This window comes from Schistocerca americana, chromosome 3 (genome assembly GCF_021461395.2).
Source record: "Schistocerca americana isolate TAMUIC-IGC-003095 chromosome 3, iqSchAmer2.1, whole genome shotgun sequence".
NCBI lineage: Eukaryota > Metazoa > Arthropoda > Insecta > Orthoptera > Acrididae > Schistocerca > Schistocerca americana.
The window spans coordinates 88,846,299-88,865,959 of record NC_060121.1 but is presented as its reverse complement, the minus strand read 5'-3'; positions in this window follow the sequence as shown (position 1 = coordinate 88,865,959).

Genomic DNA, 19,661 nt, shown 5'->3' with positions numbered 1-19,661 from the left:
ATATTATGCAAATCCTGCATCGTTGTAAGATGCACTCTCTCCAAATTCGAACTCTGCACTGTCTCTTGAATTTTTTGGAGGACAGTAGGAAATGGGATTCCTGCAGCAATGTCTTCAGCTATCTTCATCCGTTCTTTTTCCGTCAGGTTGAGATGACTCAGGTCCAGATCGTGACCAACGTGAGTGGACACAAAAGTAACGTGGCATTTTCCTTCTTTGTATTGCACTTTAATCTCTGCAGGGCACTTGCCATTAATTTTGTTGCTTCCTGTCAATTTCAGATGGCTTCTCCCATCACCTTTGGAGGTAAACTGACCTGAGCGATGGCAAACGTAATAACATGTGGGGCCCTCATCGTAAAATTTAGTGCCACAGCTTTTAATGAATTTGGAATGTGTAGCACATTCCATTTCTTCTTTCCATTTTAAAAATTCTTCTTCACTGGAGAATTCCAGGGCTTCTGGTTTCACACATAATCCGTGTGGAGACTGAAAATGATCGATCCAGCACTTTTTTGAATCGGTTTCAAATGCACACATTGTACACTTAAACCCTTGCTGTTGCGGTTGGCCATGAATATTTTGTTGGTGGCGTTTTAAACTACTTTTACAAGTAAAATCCTTGTCGCATATGTAGCGTTGGTATGTACACGAAGGTTCCTTATCTGTAACAGGAGGCATCATTTCGCTCAGCTTCTGTGGATGGGCTGTGGATATATGCCTCTTCAGAGTCTTGCGGTAACTGTACTCATTGCTGCAAACTTCACATTTAAAAGAACTCATTATTAAACACTATTACAACATACAGCTACAAGTGGTAAAAACAGCCACAATGTACAGTATCTCTTTAAATCAACAAAATGGTTCAAATGGCTCTGAGCACTATGGGACTTTACTTCTGAGGTCATCAGTCCCCTACACTTAGAACTACTTAAACGTAACTAACTTAAGGACATCACACACATCCATACCTGAGGCTGGATTCGAACGAACGAGTGTAGCGGCCATGCGGTTCCAGACTGTAGCGCCTAGAACCGCTTGGCCTCTTCGGCCGGCTTAAATCAACAGCTTAGTTCATGATTCATTACTAGAAATAAGAGTAATCTACAGTAAAGATGCAAATGTAGTTACTTTGGTGTTGAAGGTGTTCATTGTTCAAGAACACACCACTTAAATAATTTGTCTCTTCAAAACATGTAACTAGTAATACATTCAATTTAAGGGAAGGTTAAATGGGTTACTGGTGGCTAACTTCCTCAACTCCATTCACAAATTTATTTGTAGAACTAACTGATGTACCAAGTCTACCAAATAACACAAACTGTTTGGAAAATTTTACCTCTGTACATGTTCGAATGAGAAATATATTCTGCATTAGTAAGAGCGGACTCTGATTTTCTGTTTGATGGTGCGTGTCTACAAAAGGTTAAGAATGTTTTGTACTCCAGTATATTGTGGATTTACATATTGTCTCTAAAGTTTATTATTACTTCTTAAATGATGATATGTTTAGGACTTATTTACTTCATGTCCATGAAAACCACTTCACATAGAATCTGTGGATGATGTATTAGCATATTTATTCTTTTGTAAATAGATGTATCATGTATGTTCTCATTGTGAGCTTGTATGAATGTATGTTTCTGTGTAAATGAAAAATATTATGTCATCTCTCAGTCCTCACATTTTGATCAGTGTAATTTGGCAATCTCATTCTAGATTTGCTATGTTATTGGTGCCCAGTATTTTTGTTTGTGTAATGTCCATATAAGGACATATCGTCATTTACTACATTTTGGCACACTGTAGGATATAGTTTAATGTATACACTATTTTATTTTTTATTTGTGTCTGTTACTTTTTTTATTAAATGACCTTTGGGAGTTATTTGTCCTTTTATATAATTAGACTCATGAGTATTGTCTTCACTGCTTAAGTCTCAGAGTATTTTTGGAAAATGGGAAGCGAGCCAGTAATGATATTTGGCTCCCTCAATAAACAGTAATCATAATTTAATTGGAGTTCTGAGTTATTTCGAAACATTCAAGAAAGCTTATTATTTTGGGTGAAGCTGCAACACATGCTTCTGTCCCTTTGGAAATGTTCAGAGTTGTTTCACTGTAGTAAGCACTGAAAATCTTTTAATCATTTATAATAGAGTTAACACACCAAAATTATTTCTGACTGTTGAACTTCTGCATTACTGTTGTGCATATCACACTACCAAAGCCAACTGACTATTTGACCTATGTCAAGTATGTCACTTACACTTTGTTTCCACATTTGTTTGATTCTGATGTATTAAGTTGTTATAAAAAATTTACTGAGGCAATAGAAGTATGTCGTATTAGAATTTGTGCTTTTTTTTTATTTCCTTGCTCATTTCACATAGTTACAAGCTAGTAATTTTGTGCGAGATCTGAAGTGGTGCTGCTGAAACTTCACAATAATGTAATAGCTTTGTGATTTTGTTCTGCATAAAAGACACCAGTATTTGAAGACCCCTTCATTTGGATTAGTATTGTTATTTTGGATGACAAGTAACTTCATAACCATTTCTTATTAGCTGACTTTTTCAGATGATCTTTGTCACAAGTTTGCACTTATGCACCTGAAGTATGGCAAGTGGTCTCATTAGCTACAGAGAAATGAAAGTGCTACCCAAGAGCCTGTTTATATGGTCTAGGTGTGACTTGATGTAATCTAGAATAACAAAAATTTTCATATTCTCAAAATATTTTACTAGCTCAAAAAACTTTATTATTTACTAAAATAACCAAACCTTTTACTTTGACATGAACAAGCAATTTTTTGACACTTGGAGCACTATGCAGAAGGCCTTTGAAGAGAAGTGGCAATACTAGTGATATTTGTCTCTGTTAGTTACAATAAAATTTAGATAAATCATGAAATATATAATCATTACAAGTTACAATATGCAATACACATAGGCTTCCCACCCATATTCAAATTCTAGGGAAGTGCTTTTGTTGTGTTACAATATACTTACAACACATGTGAAAGTTAGAGTTTTGAACCAACATAAATTTAAAACCAAGCTAACTGCGTAACTCAGTAATCATCATTTAAAGTTATGGATCTGTAAAAGACTATGTTAATCCAGAGTCACTATGTAGGCTACATATCAGAGAAAGAACAAATTTCTTTTGTGTGTACCTACTTGTGCATTTACTGGTATCAACAATTCATTAATACCTTGACTGCAGCTGTTCCAAAAGTGGCAGCTTCTATGAGAGCAAATATTGACAACATACTTCACTTCCAGAAGATCATTTTATATCAGATGGGTTGGAACTGTGTATTTGGTCAATTGCCTGACAAATGTAATGAACACATTCATTAATGGTTCACTCGATGAAAACAACACAAAAGGTAAACATTTTCAACTAAAATATCTGATTTCTTTCACACTTGCTGCGTTCAATGATCATGGTTAGTGATGAAAAACTAACAATCTGTAGAAGTATATGGCAACTCTGTGGAAATTTACAAGTTTGGAAACAAATTAACACATTTCAAGATAAATGACTATAATTATTATTCTAACACATGTGCAGCAATGGAAATCCTATTACTGAAAAATAAATTTGCATGGTTTTATACATGAATTCACTTACTCCAGTTACCCTTCACTGTGTCCCTCCCTACTACAGATTTGTATTGGCTAAGAATAAAGATGGCCATGGGTGTGGTGCACCTCTGTTAATTTCAATTTGTTGTTCTGTGGTTTCCTTTAATTGAATAACATGCAGGAGTGTATGATATCTTTCACTTCCATTTTCATCAGTAAAATAAATAGCTGGCCAGTGTGGGTGAGCAGTTCTAGGCCCTTCAGTCTGGAACCGCGGACCTCTACGGTCACAGGTTCAAATCCTGCCTCAGGCATGGATGTGTGTGATGTCCTTAGGTTAGTAAGGTTTAAGTAGTTCTAAGTTCTGTGGGACTGATGACCTAAGATCATAAGTCCAATAATGATCAGAGGCATTTCAACCATTTGAAAATAAATAATTGTCTTTTTAATCAGTTTATTTTCTTAAATGCATAGATGATACAGCAATCCATTCGGGTGGTTTGTAATTCCACAAACAGTCAAATAAAAAAGCTTGTCTTCCTGTGCATCAGTTCAAAAGTCATAATGTACCATTTCTGAAATTATACAATACTTAACACTATAAAGAGGTATAATTTATATTTTTATAGAAAATGGGCAGATGATGATTTACTGAAAATGGATAAAAACCATGACTTTTGGTACACTGCATTTGGTATAAAATGTTACTTTGCTATTTCATTGTTTTACTAAATCATTTAGAGACCACCAAAAAATTTCATACAATATTTGGAAACACCTTTTTATATTTTAGAAATGATACAATAAAGTAGTTCATTTAACTCATTTACTGCCATAATTTCATATTTAACACTATGGCTGCAGGTTCCCACAACAGAGGCTGATGCTGTGCGCTTGCCAGCATGGTGGTGAAACATCCATCACTGTGGATGCAGCATTCAGAGTGTTTGAAGGAAACATTATTGTGCTCTCCAGACTGATTTAAGTGAGATCATGTTGGTCATCAGAATGAGTCAAGGAGTACACGCTGAAGTAATAAACAAATCACTATTTACACAGTAGTCAGTCCAATTTCATATGCCATTGTATCTGATTGTCTGCAAGATGATAAGCTAGGTGTTCATGCTATTAATCAGAAAAGAGTACTTCATGAAAAAAAACTTATTATCTTAAAGTGATGGAAATATTCTGCGATGGAAACAGATCATCAGGTTTGGCTTCGTGTGAAAGCTAGACAAACTCTCACTACTGACCGCACGTCTTCTGTGCAGTGTAGAAACTCCCTAAATAAAAGTTGTAATAACGTAAGTTCCAGTGGTGAAGGTGAAAACCTGAGCTGACCAGGTACAGCTGCACCGGAATAACACCAGGTCTCTCCCAAGCACTCAAGTGCACAGTCTTTGTACCATCAGGAAATGAACAGTAAAAGAGATTGTTGTTTGGAAATGGCACAGACTTCCAGTTCATACCTAACAGCAACCAGAGTAATCAAGAAGAAACATTCCTAAATTCTTTCATTGTGTGTTACATTAGTGAAAAATTGTCATTGTTTAATGTGCAGTGGGTTATTATTAAACCAGATTCTGAATGAGGACATTAGCACTAATTTGTTGGACAACGTGCCAAGGAACAACGTGAAAAAAATTTAGTTAAATCGCTTGACAGAAAGGGGAAATAATTTGTATGGCCAAAAGAGGATGATACAAGTTGGCAAGAACCTATCACAGAATATAGGGAAAGATTAAATTTTTCAGTACCGAAATTAAATCTTTCATATTAAATCTGTTATTTTAATGCTCTTCATTTGGTCATAAACCTTAAACTGCACAATTATTTTAACATTTCAAGTATATAATCCAGTCTTTCACAATAACTTATACTAAACATGTTACATCTGCAACATTTCATATACCGAGTTCCACAAGCCCAACACAGAGCCAGTAGTATTATTAAATTCCCTCGTTCTTTATTAACACAAACTTTTATTTTTTTAGGAGAAGATGTGTGTGGAGTGCTTGATAAGATCTTGGTTGTATGTTGTTCATATTGAGGTATCTCCATACAAAACTAAGTAGCATATGGATTTTATTTTCATGTTATTCCTTCACTTTCAATAGTACCAATGTTATGTCTGTAAGGATGGAACTGTCCATAGATGTTTTAAAAAAATTATAGTATACAACCTATCTCTCCCTCACACCCTATTATCAGCACTTTGCCAGTGAAATTAATTTAAGTTGTAGAACATACAATGATGCAGGTACTCGTTAACATATAAAAACAAACAATTAAAAAGCAGAAGTGCCTCTTTATTCATATTGTGGCGAAGTATATATGTACAGTTCAAAAGTTTTTCCAGCACATTAAAAATTGATTCCAAGGCACAATTGTGAAATTACAATAGATTTACAATAGATTATGCAAACAGACATAATGTTCAGACTTTTTGGAGTGAATGTTAAATTTTGCCAGATAGTTAGAAGGCATGTTACAAAAAACGTCCACAATTGGTCTCAGCTGTGCCAGCTACTTCCACAGCAAACATAAGAGAAAACAAGTTAGCAATGAATTCTTTAAATACGAGAACTCAGTATTCACATGAACAGCCTATGAACAAACATGCTTCTATGCGAAAAAAAAGCACCCAAAACTAAAACTGGAAAAAACCTACCCTAAAAGAATAAATTGTTTGGAGAAAGTGGAACCACAGTATACTTGACACTTCAGTTTCAGAACTCAGACAATATATGTGAAACAAGCACCAATGTTCACTATACTTCCAAAGGGCATCAAAATTACTTTGCACCACATGAAGGACGTTTTACATATGTGAAACACTGCAGCATGTATTTCCTCCATAGCTACTCCGTGACAAACAAACATATCATCATCATTATTATTTGTAAAAATGGTTTGAATGACATTTACGAAATTAATAAATCTGTTGGTTAAAAACAGACAGGGCAGAGAATAACGACAGATTATTTTCCTGAAACGTTTTCAACTGCATATAGGACACTAATCACACAGAAACAGCCACAATTCTTTATAACCTCGCTTATAATGCGCAGGGATGGCATTGAAAGAATTTACAAGTTAAAATTCACCCATTACCCATACAAATACTAACGAAATATGACATTTAAGCAAATATCTTACTGCTTTCATTAAGCATATCTACTTTCCGGTATTATTATATTCTTTAATGTTCGTGAGCTACTATGAGGGCCTACATAAACAAAACGACTTTGACTTATATCTGTATAATGTTGATTTTAGACAGTAGAGTTATTCGACTGCTTCCGTGGTTTTACTACCAACATAACAGATTGAAGACCATTGTTTTCGCATCGTAGGTTTGCTCTGTTGTATCCCTCAAATGAACGTATTATAATAAGTGAGTTAGTTAATGAAAATTTGTCATTATTGCCCTTAAATAACATCACGTTATTTTTTAGTTTTCTCTTGCTGGCGATGCTTTCAATTCTCTATAAATATTTTTATTTCTTTATTAATACACATTCATATTATATTACTATCCAGAAAAACTTAAATTTCTTATCATTACTGAATTTCATCGCAGTCTAAAGTGTGTTGGACTGAGACGATAGCAACTTCGCTGTAGCTTCCAGTTCGCGGAACTGGCGGCTGTTTAGGGGAGGGCCTTACACTACGGATAGGCATGGAGGGGGGTGAATGGGCGGGACTTGTTCCGGGTGAAATCTTAGCGCTAAGGGCACGTCACCATTAGTGGATCCGTGGTGGCCGATGACGTGGTTGCCCCACCGGACGCAATCAGCGAGGCGGACGCCAGGGTCCGCGCCGCCGCCGATGAAGAAATTGCTGCCCTCAAAGCCGCAATGGCGGAAGAGCGGGCAACACTACAAGCCGAACTAGCCGAGGTTCGGCAGCTGGTGCACAGGCTCCGTGATACACTGGCCAGCCAACCCCACCCAGCACAGAAGAAGGATGCCGACACGCAGACTGCCGCCCCCGTGGAACCTGTAGTAATACAGGAAGCCACGAGGGTGGAAACACGAGACGCAGCCGCACAGACAATCGTCGCGACGAAGAACAAGGCAACCCAAGCCATCATAGAGGAGGCCCCTTTCCCCCTCTCGAAGACGCAGTTGCAGAATGTAGTGTCCATTCACTTGGACACTCAGGTCCTGCAATGCCCGCCCTCCTCTCACGCCTGTCCAGTGGGAATTTCTCTTGGCCTCAATAGAACAACAAGAAGAGAACACAAGCCAAGAACAAAGGGGGGGGGGGGGGGGGGCGAGAACCGCCGAAGACGCCGAAGCCGCCAACTGGGAGGATGTGACAGATCCTAAAGTGTCACAGGCAGACACATACAAGAAGGATAAGAAGAGGTACCCAGACGCCAGGAGGACTTAAAAGACTCTCCTCCTCATTGCGCCCAGCACCCGTCACCATCACCATCGTCATCATCAAATATGCGCTCTGTCAGGCGTCGACAGGTCCAGTCAAGTAGGCCCCTAGCCGACGCATAACTGTCAATTCACGTGACCTACCGCCTGTCCCTGACCGGCAATCATTAGTACTCATTACGCACTACTGTCCCAGTTATTGCTAAACGTCCCAGCAAACTTCAACCCATCTAAGTGGAGTAAATGTCCAACGACAACAAACTCCTCCTTAACATCCTCAAGAAGAGGAATTCAATTGCGAAGCAGCAGTTAAAGACATTTGGTGTTCCAAAAGCTACGTTACGTCGAAGAGTTATGGGGAAACAAATGTATGACTGGAACAGAAAGGTTTGCGACGATTCATCCCTACATTTTCTAAGAGACTTGAAACATTGCTGGTCGACCACGTGAAATATTTAGAATCCCGAATGTTTGGTCTTACGTGTAACGGTATACGAAAATTAGCTTTTCAGTTAGCAGAGAAAAATAGAATACCCCACAGATTCAGCAAAAAAGATGAAATGGCAGGCTGGGATTGGCTTAGAGGATTTCGAAAGAGAAATTCAGACATTTCTCTCAGAAAACCAGAGCCCACTTTAGCAGCTGGAGCCCAGTCTTTTAACAAACCTCAAGTAGAAGAGTTTTTAACAATCTTGAACAAATATTACAAACAAAATAATATTGAGCACGCTAGAGTATGGAATGTTGACGATTCAGCACTTTCGACAGTCCAGAAACCTCAAAAAGTGTTTGCAGCAACTGGTAAAAAACAAGTTTCGACAATCACCGGTGCAGAGAGATGACAGCATGTTACTGTTGTATGCTGCATGAGTTCATCAGGAAACTTTATCCCGCCAACTCTACTTTTTCCAAGGAAAAGATGGAAGCACCAGCTTTTAGATGGCGCACCTACAGGATCACTAGGGCTGCCTAGTGAGTCTGGCTTGATGACGGGAGATTCATTTCTCACTTGGCTAAACATTTTCAAAAGTATGCAAATGGAAGCAAAGATAACAAAGTTTTGTTACTATTAGATGGACGTAGTACGCATAAAGGCTTAGAAGTAGTCACTTACGCAAGAGAAAACGGCATAATTATGATTTCTTTTCCTCCTCATTGCACACACAAGCTGCAACCACTAGACATATATTTCTATGGTCCCCCGAATCATTATTTCTTTTCCTCCTCACACAAGCTGCAATCTGTAGACATATGTTTCATTGGTCCCCTGAAGACTTACTATGATCAGTCCGCCACAATGTGGTTAAGAAATCATCCTGGAAGAGTCATAGCTCAATTTCAAGTAGGTGAAATATTTTGTGAGGCATATGGGAAAGCTGCTACTATTAGTAATGCCTTAAGTGGTTTCAGGGAAACCGGAATTTGGCCGTTCAACCCACAAATATTTCCGGAGCACGAATTTTTCCTTCTTTAGTAACAAACATTGATGAAGAGCGCGAAGAGATTGGCAATGGAGAAGTTACAGTGGAGAATATAGTTAACACATTCAGATGAACAACGTATCCAGAATGACTCGACTTCAAAAGAAGACGTTACACTTCCATACGGTTCTAATTAAAATATTGAGAATAGGCCAGATACCCATCTACCAGATCTAAGGGAAACATACTGTTCCGAGACCAAACACATTCGAGTTTCACCACAGGATATATCACCAGTCCCATCAGCTTCTGGATCTTATGTTCGAAGCAAAAGAAAACGGGATGGTTCCCAAATTGTAACAAGTACTCCACATCTATTAAATATACAAACAAAGGTTGCGGGAAAGTGAGCATTAGAAGGGAGAAAAGCGGGAAGAAATGCAAAGAGACAGCTGATATTCAGGGATGAAAGTGAAGACGAAGCAGATATTTTGGGTGGACATGCTGACGAAAACGATGCTACTTGTATTTACTGCATTGACCTTTTTAGTTGTTCAAAGCCTAGGGAGACTTGGCTGCGGTGTGTAAAATGTGCCATGCGGGCACATGCTGAATGCGCTGGTCTTTCTAGGACAGCTAAGAGATTTGTATGGAACATATGCAAAGACTGAATACTTTATAACATTTTTACTAGGGTAAAATGACCTACACGTGTTTCATTTTACCCCCAGTAACTAGGGCAAAATGAAACACTGAAGCAATTTTGCAATGCAAATTTTCTGCAAAAAATATTTTCTTTTTTAAAATATCTTTTGTACTAAAACGTGTTTGTTAGTTACCTTCGTGTCTGCAACTTTGTACAAAGAAATATTAATATAGAGTACAGAGACAGTTTTGTTTAGGGTGTGTTATTTTAGGCCAGGTTCCCCTACGGTTAGTGAGGAATCTCTGCCTATGGGATCTGTATAAACAAACACCTACCACAGTGCGCTGATCATGATCCCAGTTGCATGTTGCCTACCTGATGGTTTCCAGTGGCAATAGGAACTCCATTTTCAAATATCTTGCGTAATTATCTACCGAATTTGATTGCAAGTGTTGCCTTAATTTACTCGTTAAGAGGTATTGTCCTACGATCTTAAGTAGACACATTGAATCACAAGTAAGTTTTAAAGGTCCTGAGGGAGCATAACCCGTGGCACACAAATCACCCGAACCATATTCATCCAGTATTTGAGAAAGAGAGCACTTAATTACTTCCAACAAACTTTACAGGCAACTTCAAACACTTTCTAATATGGTTAACGTTAAATACTGAAGGCATTAACGTATTTCGGAAGACATCAGGCACCTAAAGCTGTTTTATACATATGAGTTGGATTCTTTACAGAAAGGGAGGTTAACTGGTTTGGTGCGAAAATAAAGGTTTTGTGCGAACAAGAGACGGTTGCAAAAAAGGGCATTAGGTTTTCATCGACGTATGTTTTTCACCGAAGTACGAAGCAACATCATCGAATTAAGTGAAAAATGGTTTCACTGCAAATGCATGTTGACAAAATGACAATGTGCGAGAAGAATTATTGAACGAAAGTGCTGGTCAGCGTCTAATTGTTGTGTATTCACGTGGTGACATGGGTTCCGGTCTGGGTTCACTTCTATACGACTCAAAAACCAAAGTACCACTAAAACGTACAGCAAAGATTTTCAGAAATATATACACGTTGACTTCCGAGAAATACTGTCGTTTTTGATAACGCTCCGTATCAGAATAAGGAGCAGAATAAGTCAGCTTGCTCGTCTCTAAAAACAGCAATTCGGCTCTAGCTTGCCAGGAGCACCATACATTTTGACCCGGATCTACATGAAGCCGAACATTGGTAGAAGTTGGAGACTACGTTCTCTTGTCTACTGCATTGATAAAATCTTGCTAGAAAGTGGTTTTGCTCCACCATACCATCCACACCTAAATCCTGGACCATCTATATGGAATATTACAACAAGTAAATCCGTAATCCGAATATGTAATGTGTCCCGCTCTCGGAGCTGTGAAAAGAATTAAAAAACAGCTGCCAGTGATTTTACTTCTGTGACATTACAGGACTGGGGGTAGGCGGTCTGCCACAAGGAAAGTGAATGATGTCTACTGGAGGAGCTGCTTTGATGCACAAAGGTAAAGGGAGTACATCTGTTACCACGAGGCCTTGTTTCACGGCGCGTTCAGCAGGGTCTCCCAGCGTGCACCTGCCGCTGGCGGTGTCTGCTGTTTGTTCCACGAGCAACACTTGTGCCTCGGCTTCGACGTCACCAGGTACTGAGGAAAGTAGTTAAGACACGCAGCGTCGAATCGGCCACGCGAACCTGTACTGGGGATGGCGTAGACTGCCGCCTGGATGCCGAGAGACTGCCGGCAGCTCCTCCTAATATAGGTGGCCGCGCACGAGTGGATTTGAGATGGGCCACGCGTATTTGTAGCGGATTCTGCAAAACCCACACGCCTGCCTGTGCACAAAGTGGAGGCTCGTTCCACTACACCGCTAAACTTACACCCCACCAACATTACATGCACAGGAATGTAAAAGGCATCTAGGGTGTACATGGAAGAGCTGAAACACTTCCAAACAACATTTCAACTGTAGACCAAAGTGTAATAAAATCTGCACTGTGGAACTTGAAATAACGTTGTTATTATTATTATTATTATTATTATTAGCATTTAAATCCGTCGCAACTATAAGAAAACATTTTTGTCACCCAAAAAAGTTTTTTTCTGAAGGTCCCATCGGTTTATGGAAGGTTGGGAAAGGAAATATGGCGTACCCCTTCGAAAAACCATCCCGGCATTTACCTGAAGCAGTTCGGGGAAAACATGGGAAATCTAAATCAGGATGGCCGGACGCAGGTTTCATCCGTCGTCCTCCCGAATGCGAATCCAGTGTGCTAACCGCTGCGCCACCTCGCTCGTTTTTTAATTGCAATGAAAGCTTACCAGTGAATTGAAGTGACGTTTTACTGTCTGGCTCGCTTTCAGTATCTGGAAAGAGTTCGTGACCAAACGTGTTGATTTCACTTATGGTATGGTGTGTTCCACTTTCCCTCTCATATCACGAAACGGAACGTCGTGTGCTAGCACGTTCCTGTGGTATTGCTTCACATGAAACATATTTTGTCCTAATTCCACACTGCTTTTCAGAATTGTGCATTTGTGTATGTGCAATTTTTCTTGTTTCCAGGTGTGACGGAAACCGGAAATAAAATACCCAATTAACAAAACGTTTCTGACAACCAAAATTGTAAGTAAAACGAAACCCATTCGAGGACAGATGGAGCATTTTCTTGTAAGTGTAAAGATGGATTTACAAGCCTTTCAATAATTTCAGGACAGAGCTGAGAAAGGAGCGAGAAAGAGGAAAAGAATTGAATAACCGACGTACGTATTACTTTTTTCTTGAAGTATCAATGTAGCCGTCTTCCTTATATATAAAACGTTCATAATCTTCGTACTTTGAATCAGAACCGTTGGACTGCAATGTTTCCTTTCGGCAGTCCACTTGTGACCCTTTTTGCGCAAATTTTACTTCGAGAAATGTGTGTGTGCACCTACTTCAGTACTACGTAAGCCACGACTGTGTGGCGGATGTTGATTGTGGTACCGCTGAGCACCCCTATCTTGTCCCACTCGCGAATGGCGCGTGGGAAGATTACGTGTCGGTAAGCCTCTGTATGAGCTCCAGTTTCTCGAATGATCTCATCGCGGTCCTTTCGCGAGACGTATGTAGAATGAAGTCGTGGTGTCCGACTATTCCTCTGGAGTACACTCTCTAAATTCCAAAACTAAACCTCTCCGCGGTGCACAACGCCTCGCTTGTGTCTTCTGCTACTGGATTCTGTTGTGGATCAATGCAACGCTCCCGCACCGACCGAACGGCCCTCTGACGAAATCCGCTCATCTTTGTTTAATCTTCTCTATCTCTTAAATCAGTCATACCCAGTAAGAGTCCGGACTGATAAAGAATCATTTTTAAGGCGCCCAGATAAATTATTTTATTTTTGATGACACAACATAAGCAAGTATTTAAGTATTTTCTAAATTAAATAACGAAAGTAACTGGCTACATCCGTATTATCCTACGTGGAGGGCTAGTCTGAAATATTATATCCTCCTATTACAGATTAACGCTCGCGTCCGCAGTTATTTGCTGGTGACAAAATATCCAAGAAGCTAATACGATGATTAAAATGGTGAGACAACAGATTAGAAATGAAATAAATCCAGTTAACTGGATAAAAATAATGATCGAAGTCACTTTGATAAAGACTGGGAAATGGAAATATCAAACCATCTGAGTAGGCACAACCTTCAGCACTTCACGACTATCTTAATTCCGGACTCTTTTAGTTCCAGGACTTAAATTTTTCTATGCATTTCCAGTAGTACCATTCTTGTTTCATCTTCCACAAGCATGGTCTGTACTCTTATTATAAACGTGCTGGAAGCACTCTACTCTTATAAAATTGCTATTTCACAACGGGACTTTTGTTTTTACACCGTTCCCACACTAACTTCCATACAAACCTGCCTATGGGTAGAGGTTACTTTGGTTCAGAAAGCGCTACGCCGCGTAAGTGGCGAACGTTAATTTTTTAAGGTCGTTGAGCACCACGTACACTTCTTTTTCGTGAGTTACTCTGGAAGTATACCCACTATGTCCTCCGCCATTTGGAGTATTTGTTATTTTATATGTCCGAATGTTTGATAATGTGTTGAACCACTGATCACTTCCCAATTTTTTTTCCGCAATTCTCTTGATCTGACTGGGTCAAAAAAAGGTCACGCGGATAATATTTTTGGACATATCTTCTTAAACAACGTATTCTCCTAAAAAATTCAAAGGTGCTAATAAACTCATTTTATTGAGTTAACTATATCGGGACAGTGATTTACATAATCCATTCATGTTAGACAAGTGACTGATACCGATAGCTGATAGATTCAGGCTGTCTCTGCGTGTGGACTACACTTCCTCACGATCCTTCCAATGAATCACTGTCTGGCATCTGCATTATATCCGATTCGTTTTATGTTGTCGTTCCATCTTAAATCGTTCAATTCGCATACCTATTTAATTGCTTTAACTACTTCCAATTATTGTCCTATAATAAGGCAATCATACGTCTTACTATACACAAGCATTACGCTTCGTTTTATTTTGATTGGGTGTCAGCTGCCAATCGCAACATCGAGCGTTTATCTCCTGTTGGTCTTTCTGCATTCTGCTAAAAGTTTCCAAAAGAACGCGCACGAATATAAAGGTATCCAGCAGAAATTTATTATTTCTTTCCTTTCTCAGACGTCATGTCTGGTTAAAAATGGAAAGGAACGCAGACCTTGATCAAGCATGACTTCCTTTCAACTGTACGGTATATGTTACATTGCATTTAGGAACTTTCGGGTAATTGAACATGTATCAATAATTACAGATTTCTGTTGTTGTATATATACGTTTGGATGTAGCTGTATTGCGTTGATGTAGTGGTGGATATTGTGTGGTATGACTCCTGTACTTTATAGTATAATTGGTATGATGTCAACTTCATCCTGATGCCACATGTCTGACTTCCTCAGCCAGTTGGATGTATTTTTCAATTTCTTCTCCTGTTTTCTTCTGTATATTTGTTGTATTGGGTATGGATATTTCGATTAGTTGTATTAATTTCTTCTTTTTATTGGTGAGTATGATGTCAGGTTTGTTATGTGGTGGTGTTTTATCTGTTACAATGCCTCTGTTACGATATAATTTGTATTCATCATTCTCCAGTACATTTTGTGGTGCATACTTTTATGTGGGAACGTGTTTTATAAGTTTATGTTGTAAGGCAAGCTGTTGATGTATTATTTTTGCTACTTTGTCATGTCTTCTGGGGTATTCTGTATTTGCTAGTATTGTACACCCGCTTGTGATGTTTTTTTTTTTTTTGTTGGGGTTTAAGTGCGCTCAACTACTGAGGTCATTAGCGCCCAGTCACAGTTGTTAGAGCACATGGAATCTAGTAAAACTCAAGCGGAGGGGCGACACCAGAAAGTCCTTACTAAGATGCAGATAAAGTAAGTAAAAGAGTTAGATGTCTTTGGACAAGCCAGTCAAAGTTATAAAACGCAGAACACGAGCAGCTGCTCGAGCGTCATCAGCTAAAATATCCGGTAAAGTAGATGGCAGGACAGGACAACACGAGATTGACTAAAGCGGGGACACGACAATAAAACATGGCGTACTGTTAATGCTTGACCACAAGGGCACTGCGGGGCTGGGTCACCGGAGAGCAGGTAGCGGTGGCTAAACCGGGAATGCCCAATCCGCAACCTGGTCAGAAGGACCTCTTCTCGCCGAGATGGTCAGGAGGAGGATGTCCAAGCAGTTGGGAGCAGTTTTACTGCCCGGAGCTCGTTTGCTTGGAGGGATGACCACGCATCCCACCACAACGACACAAGCTTCTTTCGAACAACCCCACGAACGTCAGATGATGGGACACAATGGGAGGCTGGCCGAGGCAGGAGGACTGCAGCCTTGGTTGCAGCATCTGCAGCCTCATCCCCAGGCACTCCTACATGGCCGGGAACCCACAGAAAGCTGACAGGAGAACCATTATCAGCAAAAGAATGGAGGGACTGCTGGATCCGTTGCACCAAGGGATGGACTGGATAGGGAGCTCCAAGGCTCTGAAGCGCACTGAGGGAATCAGAGCAGAGTACATACGATGAATGGCGGTGGCGGCGGGCTTACTGAACGGCCTGATGGAGAGCAAAAAGCTCGGCCGTAAAGCTGGAACATTGGTCGAGGAGCAGGTATTTAAAGGCGACGGCCCCGACGACAAAGGCACAGCCGACACCATCGTCAGTTTTGGAGCCATCAGTGTAAATAAAGGTGTGACCGGCAAGTCGCGCACGAAGTTCGACAAATCGTGAGCAATACACTGCAGCCGGAGTACCCTCCTTCGGGAGTGAGCTGAGGTCGAAATAAATACGAACCGGAGCCTGGAGCAACTGTGGTGTCGGGCTCTCACCCTCTCTGAAGGTGGTAGGGAGGGCAAAATCCAATTGTCGAAGCAGGCGACGGAAGCGGACTCCAGGGGACAGCAGGGCAGACACATACAACCCGTACTGACAGTCGAGAGAATCGGCGAAGAAGGACTGATAAGAGGGGTGGTCGGGCATTGACAACAGCTGGCAGGCATACCGACACAGCAGTACGCCGCGCCGGTAGGTCAATGGTAATTCGGCAGCTTCAGCATAAAGACTCTCAACGGGACTAGTGTAGAAGGCTCTGGTCGCAAGACGTAACCCCCGATGGTGGATGGAGTTGAGATGGCGTAAGAGGGATGGCCGAGCAGACGAGTAGATGAAGCTCCCATAATCCAGCTTAGATCGGACTACGGACCGATACAAGCAAAGCAGGACAGTGCGATCCGCTCCCTGAGATGAACCACTAAGTACTCTGAGGACATTAAGGGAACGTGTACAATGGGCCGCCAAATAAGAGACGTGTGGAGACCAACAAAGTTTTCTGTCCAATGTGAGCCCTAGAAACTTAGTTGTTTCCACGAATGGGAGAACAACGGGATCGAGATGTAAGGATGGCGGAAGGAACACTTTATATCGCCAAAAGTTGATACAAATCGTCTTCTCTTCGGAGAACCGGAAGCCTTTTGCCACGCTCCGTGAGTATAGGCTGTCTAGACAATGGTGAAGGCAGCGCTCCAGGAGGCATGTTCTCTGGGCACTGCAGTAGATCGCTAAGTCATCGACAAAGAGAGAGCCTGAGACATTAGGTGGATTGCAATCCATAATTGGATTGATCGCGATGGCAAAAAGGGCTACGCTCAAGACGAAGCCCTGAGGCACTCCGTTCTCCTGGAGGAAGACGTCGGACAATACGGAACCCACATGTACCCTAAACTTTAGATCTGTTAAAAAGGAATCAATAAAAAGGGGCAGGCGACTGCGTAGGCCCCACCTGTGCATAGCGCGGAGGATACCTCCTCTCCAACAGGTATCATAAGCCTTCTCCAAATCTAAGAACACGGCTACCGTTTGGCGCTTTCGCAAAAAGTTGTTCATGATGAATGTCGACAAGGTCACAAGGTGGTCAACAGTGGAGCGGCGGCGACGAAAGCCACATTGGACATTGGTAAGTAGCCGTCGAGATTCAAGAATCCAGACTAACCGAGCATTAACCATGCACTCCATCACCTTACAGACACAGCTTGTAAGAGAAATGGGGCAGTAACTAGAAGGAAGGTGTCTATCCTTCCCGGGTTTGGGTATAGGAACAACGACGCCGTCACGCCAACGCATGGGGACCTGACCTTTGGTCCAGACGCGATTGTAGGTACCAAGAAGGAAGCTTTTGCCCACCGGAGAAAGGTGTGCCAGCATCTGAACGTGAATGGCATCTGGCCCCGGAGCAGAGGACCGGGACAGTGCAAGCGCACGTTCGAGTTCCCGCATAGTAAATGGGGCATTATAATTTTCCAGATTCAGTGAATGGAAGGAAGGTCGCCGATCCTCTTCTGCCTCTTTCCTGGGAAGCAAGGCACGGTGGTAATGGGCGGAGCTTGAAACCTCAGCGAAAAAGTGGCCGAAGGTGTTGGAGACAGCCACAGGATCAACAAAGACCTCATTACCCGAGGTCAGGCCAGATACCGAGGAGTGGGCCTTAATGCCCGACAGCCGGCGCAGGCCACCCCAGACGACAGAAGAGCGAGTAAAACTATTAAAGGAGCTGGTGAAAGAGGCCCAACAAGGTTTTTTGCTGTCTTTGATGAGTCAACGGCATTGCGCTGAGAGTCTTTTGCTCCAATACAATTCGCCAACGTAGGATGGCGGTGAAAGGTGCGTAAAGCACGTCGTCGAGCACGGATAGCATTTCTACAAGCCTCATTCCACCAGGGGATGGAAACGCGACGTGAAGAAAAGGTAGTACGAGGAATGGACCGTTCGGCAGCATTGACGATAACAGACGTGAGGTATTCGACCTGACTGTCACAATTGAGAATATCGTGGTCCGGAAAGGTCGCTAGGGAGGAGTAAAGTCAGCTTTCAGTATGTTCCAGCTCGAAGGACGTGGGGATGAGGTGTGATGTAGGAGACGAACGACACAGGGGAAGTGGTCGCTCGAATAGGTGTCAGAAAGGACATACCACTCGAACCGATGGGCAAGAGTGGTAAAACAAAGCAAGAGGTCCAAGTGGGAGTAGGTATGAGTAGAGTCCGAGAGGAAAGTCGGGGCGCCAGTATTGAGACAGACAAGGTTGAGATGGTTGAAGACATCCGCCAAGAGTGAGCCTCTTTGACAGGATGCAGGAGAGCCCCAAAGGGGATGATGGGCATTGAAGTCGCCAAACAATAGAAACGGCGGAGGAAGCTGAACAATCAGGTGCATCATGTCAGCCAGACTAACTGCGGATGACGATGGAGTGTAGATGGTACAAACTGAAAAAGTTAGAGCAGAAAGAGTAATACGGGTCAGCTATTGCTTGGAGTGGGGTGGTCAATTGGATGGGATGGTAATAGACATCATCCCGAAAGAGGAACATGACCCACCATGAGCTGGGATACAGTCCACAGGGGTGAGGTCATACCGCTTCGAGGTATAGGGGGTAAAGGCAATACGGTCAGTTAGGCGCAACTTGGTTTCCTGGAGACCAAGGACAAGTGGACAGTGCAGGCGGATGAGCAGTTGTAATTCCTCCCGATTAGATCGAATACCTCTTATATTCCAATGTAACAAGGCCGTCACTAGTCAGAAAAAAGGGGGGAACGAGACGGTGGAAGAGCTGGTCACCTCGACGGCCGCGGAGGGCCAGGTTTCGAGGGAACAACGCTAGAACCGGCGGTAGGCGGATCCTGTTCGAACGGGTCTTCGCCAGCTGCAGCCGCTGTCCCAGGTTGCGTAGGAGGGGCAGCATCATTTGCCGATGAGAGGCCAGCTGAGCGCCTGGCAGCAGAGCGTCCCGGCGAAACTGAGGACGGCTTTAGCAGCGACACACGGATGGAGCGTCGGACGAAATACGCCGGGGTGGAGAGGGGGATAGAGACTTCTTCTTGGAGGCCTTCTTGGAAGTCTGAGAAGGCATAGGGATAGTGGGCTGGACCCGAAGAAGGCCCTCAGGCGCGGGGTCCATCTGGGAACGCCAGACCTCTGAAGCCGGGGTCCGGAAAGTTTCCCCGATGTACACCTGAGAAGAGGATCGCTTCTCAGGC